Here is a 10,079-nt window from a genome sequence, read left to right on the forward strand (position 1 = left end):
GGATCCGCACCACATTTCATGTATAAAAACCGTTTAGTTTCTATAAACTTTAAGAGTTTAGACAATAACAAACATGTGAAAATGTTCATGCTTGCTTGAGAGATATGTATAAAGTGCATATTGAGGAGTTTCAAAGCCTTAAAACATCCATAATCCCACTTTCTGGATTTCACCTATTGCCTATTTCCCCTTTTATTTTTCTAACAATAAATGAGGGAATGCTGTATTTTAAAAACCCAATTAAAATCCAGTAAAGATTCTAGATTTTCTCAAGTTTTCAGGGACACCATGAACGTGCTGCAAATATGTCTTTTCCAGTAGGATGCTCGTTTCTCCTCTTATGAATGATCCCCTTGTAATGGCTGCTCATCACCACTAGGGTTCACTCTGGGCCTGCAGATGCTCTTCCCTGCATCTTGCTCTGCACCCATCCAACTTGGTTAGACAGCTGCTGCCAAGTGTGTTTGATCAAATCCTGCGCTTCTCATCTGCAGTGCGCGTGTTTGCACTATGCAAACAACAAAAGACTCACTTTTGCCTTTTCTTTTGCCTCTCACCTCCGAGCCTTTCTCTGCGGCTTCGGGAGAAAGATGGTGTGGATTCAATCAATGAGGAGAGCAGCCGCCTCCTCTTATGATTCACAGCACTTGTAGGCTGAGCTAGGAGCTAGAGGGGAGGGTGGGAGAGACAGGGCGCTGGGTGATTTCAGCTGCAGTTTGTGGAAAAAAAAATATGTCAGTGTGACAGAAAACAGTGCGGGCAGATCCACCCTGCTGCCACAATAAAGGCTGACGGAGGAGACTCCCGGCTAATGGGGCTGATGGGAGGGAGGCACAAACAGAAGCTGCCTGCCAGCGCAAACATGGAAACTCACAGATCTGGTCACACGCGGATGCTCACAGACGGCGCACGGACTTGTTGACGGACACGAGGAAACACGACTTGTAATAACCCAGATATAAAGAGGATGTAGATTTCACGGCCACACAACAGGCACCTCCTATCCCCACATTTGAACGGCGAGCACACCAGTGAAAAGATGAGGGCTGGAATACAAAAGACGTGTACAGATGGTGCCAGCAGTCTCCCAGCGTCTCCCTCCCCTCGCTCCTTTAAAAGCAGCACGGGGCTCAGGCACCGAGGCAGCTGGGTTTTTTTTTCTCCTTCCCACCAGCTCATTCTTCCTCTCTTTCCTCTTCATCCCTCCCTTCCTCCCGCCTGCTCTCGGCGAGGCAGGTGCCAGAAGCCGCGCTGCTGCTCCGGAGAAGTGATCTGACTTTAACGCGTCAGGAGAGGCTGCTCAGGTGCATTCCCACTAAAAAACACTTGGAGGTGAATGCTGAGATTTAGATGTTGCTTTCAATTAAACTTGACCGGATCAGAGCATGGATAAAAGGTTTATGAGGTCTGTGTTCGAATGGCCCGCAGTGTTTTAACAGCGCCCTCCTTCTCCTCAGACCCCTTCTGATGGAGAGTTTTCAATTGAAGAGCCTGGCAACCAGCCAGCATGTTACAGCTCAATTAGGTCCCATTATTCTCCTCCAACAAGGGGTAACCTGCACTTCGTCATGTTGATAAACATGTCTCTGCAATTTATCCCCTCGCTACGCCATGGCGAGGCCCTCTGGCGAAGCAGGCGCCATCCTCCGCATCAACAGCCGCAGGAGGATAAAACAAATAGAGCCGAAAAATGTCAATACATTGAACACATGAAGGAAAACAAGAGGAGACGCAGCAGAATGATCACTCCATCCTGATTTTAATAAAGAGCCTGTTTAAAGGTGAGGCCTTCACAAGATAAATGTGAAAGCTGTTTTTCACCTCCAACTGAACATTTCACTGAGGACAGATGATGAGCACTAAACAAACGCTTCTCTTCCAAAGGACTCATCTGTCCTCCTGGGTGGAGCCAAAACGGCAGATAATTGTCCCAAGTATTGTCTGGAGTAAAAACTGGCGTTTGAGGCATTTTTTTTGCCATGTTTACACTGGATTCCCTGGCAGAGTCCTTTTCTTCCACAAGAAGAGGGGGCTATCGCGCCTGCCTGGTGGATACCCCCAGGGGCACGACTGAGTCTGAGCCGTATTGATATTCTGGTGCTCAGCTGCCTGGCCTGATGGTCAACCATGGCGAATGGGGGGTAAACACATCTACTGGGACTAGATGGGTGGGTCAGTGGCTGGGTCCGTCGCTTCCAGCCTCCCATGCTGTCATAAAGCCCCGGGGAGACATGACAAATGACACGTACTGCATCCCTGACAGTTGTTCAATGCTCCGTCCAATGATGATACCTCCACCCGCCGCACTTCTGCAGGGGGGCAGAGAGATAATCTGCTTTGCTCTCATTATTAAAAAAAACTCACTTCCTCAGAATAACAAAAAAACAAGCATTCTGTTTATTAAATGTGTAAAATTTTATTAAAATAGCATAAAATACCCATAATCTGGATTTCTTTGGATATCAAAATTTTTTTTGGTTAATTTTTAGAAAATTTCACCAAATGCTGCTAATAGCAGATTTATGATCCTCAAACTAAGCAATTATTTAAACCAAAATGTTCAATTTTGTGTTCTAATATTAAACAAACAGAAAAATATTATCACGGTGAAGTTATTAGAGACATTTGATGTCAGTCTAATGAACTACAGACAATAGTACGCATCACAATGGGCCAAATCTATTGAAGCTTTAATTAGAGAAGACAGTCTGCGTGTTTAGACACTTAGAGAGATAATGCAGTTAGTGTTGACTGAACGTGACACTTTAAAATCCTATCTTAACAATAATTTCATATTCACGCTAAAGTCCCCTGTATTTACAAAGTATTAGTTGGTAAACGTGGCAGATTTGATCAACTTAGAAGATCTAACGAAGATAGATTTTTTTTTTACTGGAGTTGCAAAATTTCCTTAATTTAAATTATATTTTTAATAAAAATAGAATATTTAGCATATATTTGATGTCTTAATTTTTTTAACTGTTTTTTGAGGATATAACATTGTGTCAAAGTAAGTCAAAAACAAGCTAAAATGTAAGTTAAAACTACATTAAACACAAGAGGGCAATTCAGTTCAAAATAAAGTAAATTTAATCTGCTCAAGGTTTCACTTTTAACCACAGCCCAACCACAAAGGAAACTAAAGTAAATAATAAAGTAAACGGGTTTGATGTTTTGTGGTTTTCTACCTCGAGAACATTTTCTTTTGCCAGGTTTATTTGTACAGCTGAGCCGCTCTGACCCCGACGTGTTACTCCTGTTTTCTGTGACAGCCGTTCACTCTGTCCATTGATTGTGGATGGACTCTTCTTTAAGCTGTTTGCTGGAAACTGAGCCAATGTTGGTGCAACAAGTAAGCTTGCAGAGGTGAGTAAAAATCCTGAAAGTATCTGTAGTTTAGAATGTGCAAACAGATAAACTACAGTATTTTTTTGAGTATAAATTGCAGTTTTTTTGGAAAGTTTGGGTGGGAATGCGACTTACCCTTGGCCCACAGATGGCTCACATTGGCTGCGGTCTTTGTCTTTGTCTCATATAGTCTTAAATGTACATATTTGACTGTATTACATGTATTGTGTAGGGGATACCATGGTTGGTTGTCACAATGACGTAAGAAGCCCCGGCCTCAACAGGGTTGTTCAAAACTGACAAAGACGATGAAGCACTCAATGAATTTAGTGATTTAAAGTGATTTACAGTGGTTTCTTGCTGTTTCGCTTATTTATTTTTTTTTAGCATAAATTTGCATAAATTTTTTAGCACTGTTCTGAGTCCTGATTGGCTACCAAGCCTTCTGTGCAGAGACATGGCAGGTGCAACTTGCAAGAGTAAATCATAAATCTTCATGGTGATTAGATGCTTGTTTTTATTCTGGACTATTTTTCTATGAAGGTTTGAACTTTGAGAGAAACGTGTGAAAATGTGTTTAAAGAGAAAGAGTGTAGTGACGGACTTTACAGCCTTAAGATATCTGTAATAAAACTTTGCAGATTTCACTTATACTGAGTTATTTATGGAACGTATCCCCCACAATAAACAGTTGACTTGTAAGCATGTTCGTTATGATAAGAGTATCTTAATAATTGACCATATGTTGCACCAATTCCATTCCTCCTGAGGATTCATATGTTCAGTCTATTACTGTTATCTATTCTGTTATCTGCCTCCCAAGATGATATATTTGTTTTTGTACTTTGTTAAATAAAATTTAATTTCTCCCAAAAGTGCAACTTTTACTCCAGTGTATAAGATTTTTTTTTATACTCTAGTTTATAGTCAGTAAAATATGGCAAGTGTCAAAACTCGGCTAACGTGTCTCTTGCTAATGTGTTCACTGTTATTTCGTCTGTGAATTGAAAGCAGAACAACATCAGCAAGACTTATCGACAGAAACTTTCATCAATAATTAACTGTTCGTGTCAATATTGACCAGATGTTATTGTTTATCCCTGATTTTCAGCACCTCAAAACAAATAAAAGCTAATTATAAGTTGAGTTAGAGGAGAAAACCTGTAGCCTTTTGGAAAACCTCCAGTTTTGTCTCTCTTTCGTGGCAGTTTCCTGGAAAAAATGAGAGATACTTAGAATGGTTGTCCCCCCCAAATCTCTTCTTGTGCTCTGACAGACACCTGCTCCCCTGTCAACCCTGACCTCCCTCCCACATGGCTTGGCCATCAACGTTCATGTAAAAACCCCATCAGGTTCAAATCACATCTTCACTTTATTCCCAGACCAACTGTAACATTGGAGTTACATTTTTTTTTTTTTTTGCTCTAATCACTCCCCCCTCGTCAAAAAAATCACAACCTCCAAACAGCTTGTTTGAAGACATTCAGCCAGGAGCGCTGAAAGGAGAACAAAGAGCATGAGAAAACTAACAACAACAGCTCCAGTGAGCTGCACTCTTCACTTTCTGAGGGGGCTCTATTCACACTCTGCCCTTCACTACCTCCCTCTGCTCTGTCTGCACAGAAAGCTCTGAATGGACACAAGCCTGCTGCAGGCCAAAGTCAATTAAAATAAGAGAGTCTAGGAAGGCCGGGTGTCCCTGGATACTGGGAGCACCTATGAGGCACGGCGGAGCAACTTTGTTTAGTAGAAAAATTCTGTAAAGTTTTTGAAACACTGTGACTTTGAGCAACACAGATTCAGAAGACTCTTCTCTTAGTCACTGATCAGATGAGCTTCTCTCCCGCATTATCACTTCTATGAGGTCCGTTTAGAGACTACTCAGGCCTGCTGCCTCACAGGGAGCCAGACTTGCTGGCTCGGTTTTATGGCCCATTTCAGAGGAGCTCCAGCTTAAATACAGCCTCCTGCTGGCCACATGGCCACAATGTCTTGCCATGTCCATCCTGGGAGAAGGAGGGGGAAGACTGGATTTGTGCCAAGAGAGGTTTTACTGAGGCTACAAAGCATATGTGGCCATGTGGAAGCAAGCAGGAAACAGTAGAAAAATGCAAAAAAATAAATGGATTAAAGTTCATTTCCACTTTAAGACACTTTAAATTAATAGTAAAATATCCATCCTTATATATAAGTGGAGAAAACTTATTTATGTGATGAATCAGTGATCTCCAAAGACAAAAACATAAAATACAGGCCAAAATCTTATTGCAGATCTAATTGTAGAAACTATTTTTAAAGAAAATACAAGACCTCCTTTAGTGTGAGCAACAATTCCCTAAGAAACAAGCCAGCTATTCAGTCTGTAGAGGCAAAAAAAGGTGAAATCTGTTGAGTTTTCTCCCCCCTGCTGAGGCTTAATTCTTGGTTTTAAAGCCAAAAGTTCTCAGCAGACCGACATTGGTTCATTAGTCTGTCACTGTGGCTCTGTTCTGGCTCCGGGAAGCTGATTGGATGAAAACTGTTTCCAAACCTTCATTTATTAATGAGCTGGAATATGACAACAGTCTGTTAAAGTGGTAAAGGTCAACGCTTAAAAGGTTTTCAATGTTCATCAGATGGTTTTCTATTTAACTTTTCAGTTTAGCATTTTTAAAAATAAATGCACAAATCAATAATTTATTTGTTACAGAATAATTGTTTTTCCTTTATTTGTTGAAGGATTTAGATATTGAATTTGAATTCAAAAGAAGCAAATTTAGCTCAAATCTGGTTGGTAATATTTTTCAATGTTTATTTTTAAGGAGTTTGGCCTTTGCAACCACGTCCAGACGGATTATCAGATGGGCAAAGACACCATTTCCAACGACAGGACTATCTCCGAACGCAACAGGCCAATAACAAAGGCCCGGCTTTAAGCTTCTGTCTGCCATCGTACTAATTAGGCACAGAGCAGATGCGTCCGGAGATCCCACCTCAGGGTGCTGGGCAGTGTCATGGCTGATTCACCTGTGACCTTCCCACGGTGAAACAGACACTGGAAGAATCAGGGGCTGGTTCTGGTGGGGGCTGGTTCTGGCCCCCTTCAGGGCTCATTAGATGCATCCATATGTGCAACAGTTTAGGATTTCAACACAAAGCGCTCCTCTTTTTAAATAAGTCGCACCACATGGAAATAAGGAATCAAGATAACATTATTTTAATAAACTTTTAATGTAGTTTAAGAATACATGTTTTCTAGCGATAAATATATTTGTTTTTTTTTATGTATGGCACATCCTGGGATGTTTAATATTTATCAGAAACACAAAGCAGGTGAATGACTTTTTTAAGAAAAATAAAAAACATAAAAAGGATTAAAAATTACACAATAAAAATATACTTTTAATAATTTAACTAATATTTTAGTTTAGAAAGTATACTAACTGAAAATTTATTTTAGATTAAATTACTACATTTTAAGCTTACAATATATAGATGATATATAAAAAGTAAACTTCAAGTATATTGCTACCACTCTCAGTAAAAAGTAAGTATACATGTAGTACATTTAAATAGAATTTTTACAAAGTGCGGTTCTAAATTTAAATAAGCATCTTAGTAGTGGTACAATACCAAATATTTAACAACTGCCTGTTTAGTTTTTTATGTATTTTCTTGTACACCTTTTATGTAATAACATTATTTTTGTGGTACTTATCATACATTTGTTGCAAAATATGGACATATTCATAATGCTATTCTTATTAAAATAACTGAAATAATTTATTTTTTGCTCTCGGACCTCATTAATAAACAGAAGACATATTTAAAAAAAAAAAAAAAAAGAGGAAACTTGAATGACTTGTTTTAAGCATGTCACAGTCTGGCAAAATAAAAGTCCAGGAGGGATCACTGCAGAGTGACACAGACTTTAAGGAAATCTGACACACTGTTTTGGGGGGGACAACTCACATATTTCAGTGAGGAGAACATTTGCTGAACCAATCTGTGATCTGCAGCTTGTAAGTCGTGGTGCTGCAGGAACTCACAACAAACTGTGAACAGGATTCATGAGGGAGTTCCCAAATCTCTCCAAACATCTCTTCACATGAGATGAAGCATATCATTCTGCTGAATATGTTGAAAAAAGACATATTTTCGAAAAGAAAAAAAAGTCACAGACTCTTTTGCTGATGTGTTTAGGACTACTTTAAATTTAGATTCTGCTGGCCAGAAATGTGGGTAAATTTTGTTTTAAACTGGCAACTAGTGAAGTTAAAATAAGGACTAAAGTCACACAAATGGCGTGCGAAACGTGTCTGCTAAATTTACATGTGATATCAACAAGAGACTTTATCATGCAAGTGATACAAATTGAAACTTTATTTCAAAGAGCTCTTCAAACAGACACTATGTCTCAGTAGAAAAACACGTGCAAACCAGAACTGGAGAGATCCGTTTAAGCTGACAGAATAACAGTAATGAATAGTTGGTTGAAAGTAGGCAGTCGCTCCACAGCTAGCCAGACAAATCCACACAAACACTCCCTGTTGCAAAACTCCTTCTGTTTGTGCATGTCGAGAATCGTCCCACAGACACATTAAAGGGAGGAAAAATGATTTGAGTTATTGCCCAAACGGAGGACTCAGTTTGTAGCTGAACAAAAAATCCCTTCTTTGGTTTGTTTTCCAAACATTGCCTCTCAGATAATAATGTTGCCTTGGTGACATTGGAGTATAAACAGTAAAAACAATAGTTTTGTCATAAACTTCAATGATGCCTAAAGTGTAAAACAGAAAGTGCTTGGTTATTGAAGTGAAACTGCTTTAAAAAAAAGGAGTTTCAAACTTACTAAAAAAAAGCCTTGAAAAGGGAGAAAATTAGCTTAAAAGTTTCAAATTTAAAGATTGATTTTAAAAAAGCATGTTGCAACTATTCAAAACTTGGAACATGAGGGACGCCAGTGAATTCCTGGGTGAGAGGAGGTCTCTGCAGAGCCTGTCTGCTGGCGCTTAGGGAGAGAGCCTTGTGGAAAACGCCACTTCAAGTAGGTCGGAGCAACTCCCAGAGATAATCAAGGCCACTTCGACCCTTCGTGTGAGCTCAAAGTGGGTCAAAGGCTGCAGTCCGCTGTTGCACCACCGTCAGGCGAACACAGTCAACCCCCTTTCTGTTGTTATAGTCTTTAGTATCTTGCCCCACCGAGCCCTTCGTCTGACCACTAATCTTATGAAGAAAATCACTAGAAAGTAGTCAAATTATCTGTCCATGCAGCAAGTAAATTTACTTAACAAGAAATTTAGAAATTAGGAGTTTCACAGCAGATGTAAGATATCTGTTAGATACGTCAAATTCAATGTCATCATAAGTACTTTTTGCTGGTTCTTAGAAAAGAGGTTGTATTTTTTAAGCTTTTATGTACTTAACTGTACGTTAATTGATTACAGTGACAAAAAAAAACTTGTGTTTTAAATGGAAATTGCCCAGTTTAAACCATTTAAATGAATCCTCATAAAATCTAAACCTAATCTTGGAACTAAAATCTGCATTTTTATTTCTCAAAAAAAAAAAAAACTATTAACTTGCCAACATTTATTGAACTTTAAAATAACATAATCAAAATTGAATTAATGCATTTTCTTGAGTCTTAAAAAAAGTTTTTTTTTAATTGTCAAGAGTATGAAACCAAATAATTTTAATTAATTTCCTTATTTCTAGCTCTTTATGAGATTTCTACTTTGCAGATTTTGAGAATAGAGATCAGAATTAGTAAAACCATGTAAAATATGTTGAATGTCTTTGCAGTGAATGTGGCCTCTCTCCCAGCAGCTCCATCCACCTTTCCTCTGAAAACACCCCCTTTAAACACCTGACAGCCCACACTTCTGCAGCTTTGTCCCACTGACAGTTGCACAGACCCCTCCTCACCCCTCCATGCCTCAAATGCCACCCACACTTCAACCAAGCAATGTCCTCGCCTATTTATCCCCCCCCTCCACGACTTCTGATCGGGAATCTGCAACTGCAGAACAAAGGCAATGCAGCAATCTCTGCACGACTGAAGCTAGCAGCTGTTTTAAAGCTCCCTCTCTCCATCCCTCCTACCTTCCTCTCATCCTTAAAACACTCTTCCTCTCCCTCCCCTCCCTCCTTCTCCTCCTCATCTCCCTCAGTGTCTCAGGGCAGCAGCTTGTCTCTGTTTTCCTCTCTTCTCTCCCTGCGTGTCCAGTGACTGCCTGCACAATACGCATCAATTATTCATGGCTGCTCTCTCTGTTTCGCAGGCAAAAACCAATCACAGATGGAGTCACTGCTAATGGGCTCCTGCTGTACTTGCCACCGATTTCTTTGCACTCAAGCAACAAATACCCCAGAGACAACGAGAGGAGGAAAAAAAACAGGGATAAGCTGTTAGAAAAAGAAAAGAAACCTTACACAGCACTAAGAGCCGCGAGAGGAAGAAAGAAGGCAGGTAACGTTGCACATGATTCACCTCAACCTGGAGCCGGGCTATGCAGCAGCAAAAGGGTTAAAATGCAGAGAGGGGGGAGGAGGGGGGAGAGGCAGAGGGGGTGGGAGGATAGGCAAAAAGTGAGAGGAAGAGAACCAAATGCTTATCTCCTCACCTCGGATGTATGCAGCTGTTATTGATGTATCTTCTCTTTCTGTCTAGTGATCCATTGCTTGCTCTCCCAATACACACATCACACAGAAGCAGCCACAGCCACTTTGCCAGAAGGGGAGAACGGGAG

At 40.1% G+C, this 10,079-nt stretch overlaps 1 protein-coding gene across 3 annotated transcripts in view; it reads right to left on the reverse strand.

Moving 5' to 3' along the window:
• The window catches only part of LOC112154294 (zinc finger MIZ domain-containing protein 1), a 99,902-nt gene that overhangs the window by 9,434 nt on the left and 80,389 nt on the right, over nt 1–10,079 (reverse strand). Inside the window, exon 1 of one of the 3 annotated variants that reach the window (XM_036217054.1) lies at nt 9,954–10,079. The exons of the other annotated variants lie outside the window; for them this stretch is intronic. The gene's annotated coding sequence lies outside the window, so the exon portion shown is untranslated. The remainder of the gene's footprint in view (nt 1–9,953) is intronic. 3 annotated transcript variants of the gene reach the window in all.

The sequence above is a fragment of the Oryzias melastigma genome, linkage group LG19 (genome assembly GCF_002922805.2).
Source record: "Oryzias melastigma strain HK-1 linkage group LG19, ASM292280v2, whole genome shotgun sequence".
In the NCBI taxonomy this organism is placed as follows: domain Eukaryota; kingdom Metazoa; phylum Chordata; class Actinopteri; order Beloniformes; family Adrianichthyidae; genus Oryzias; species Oryzias melastigma.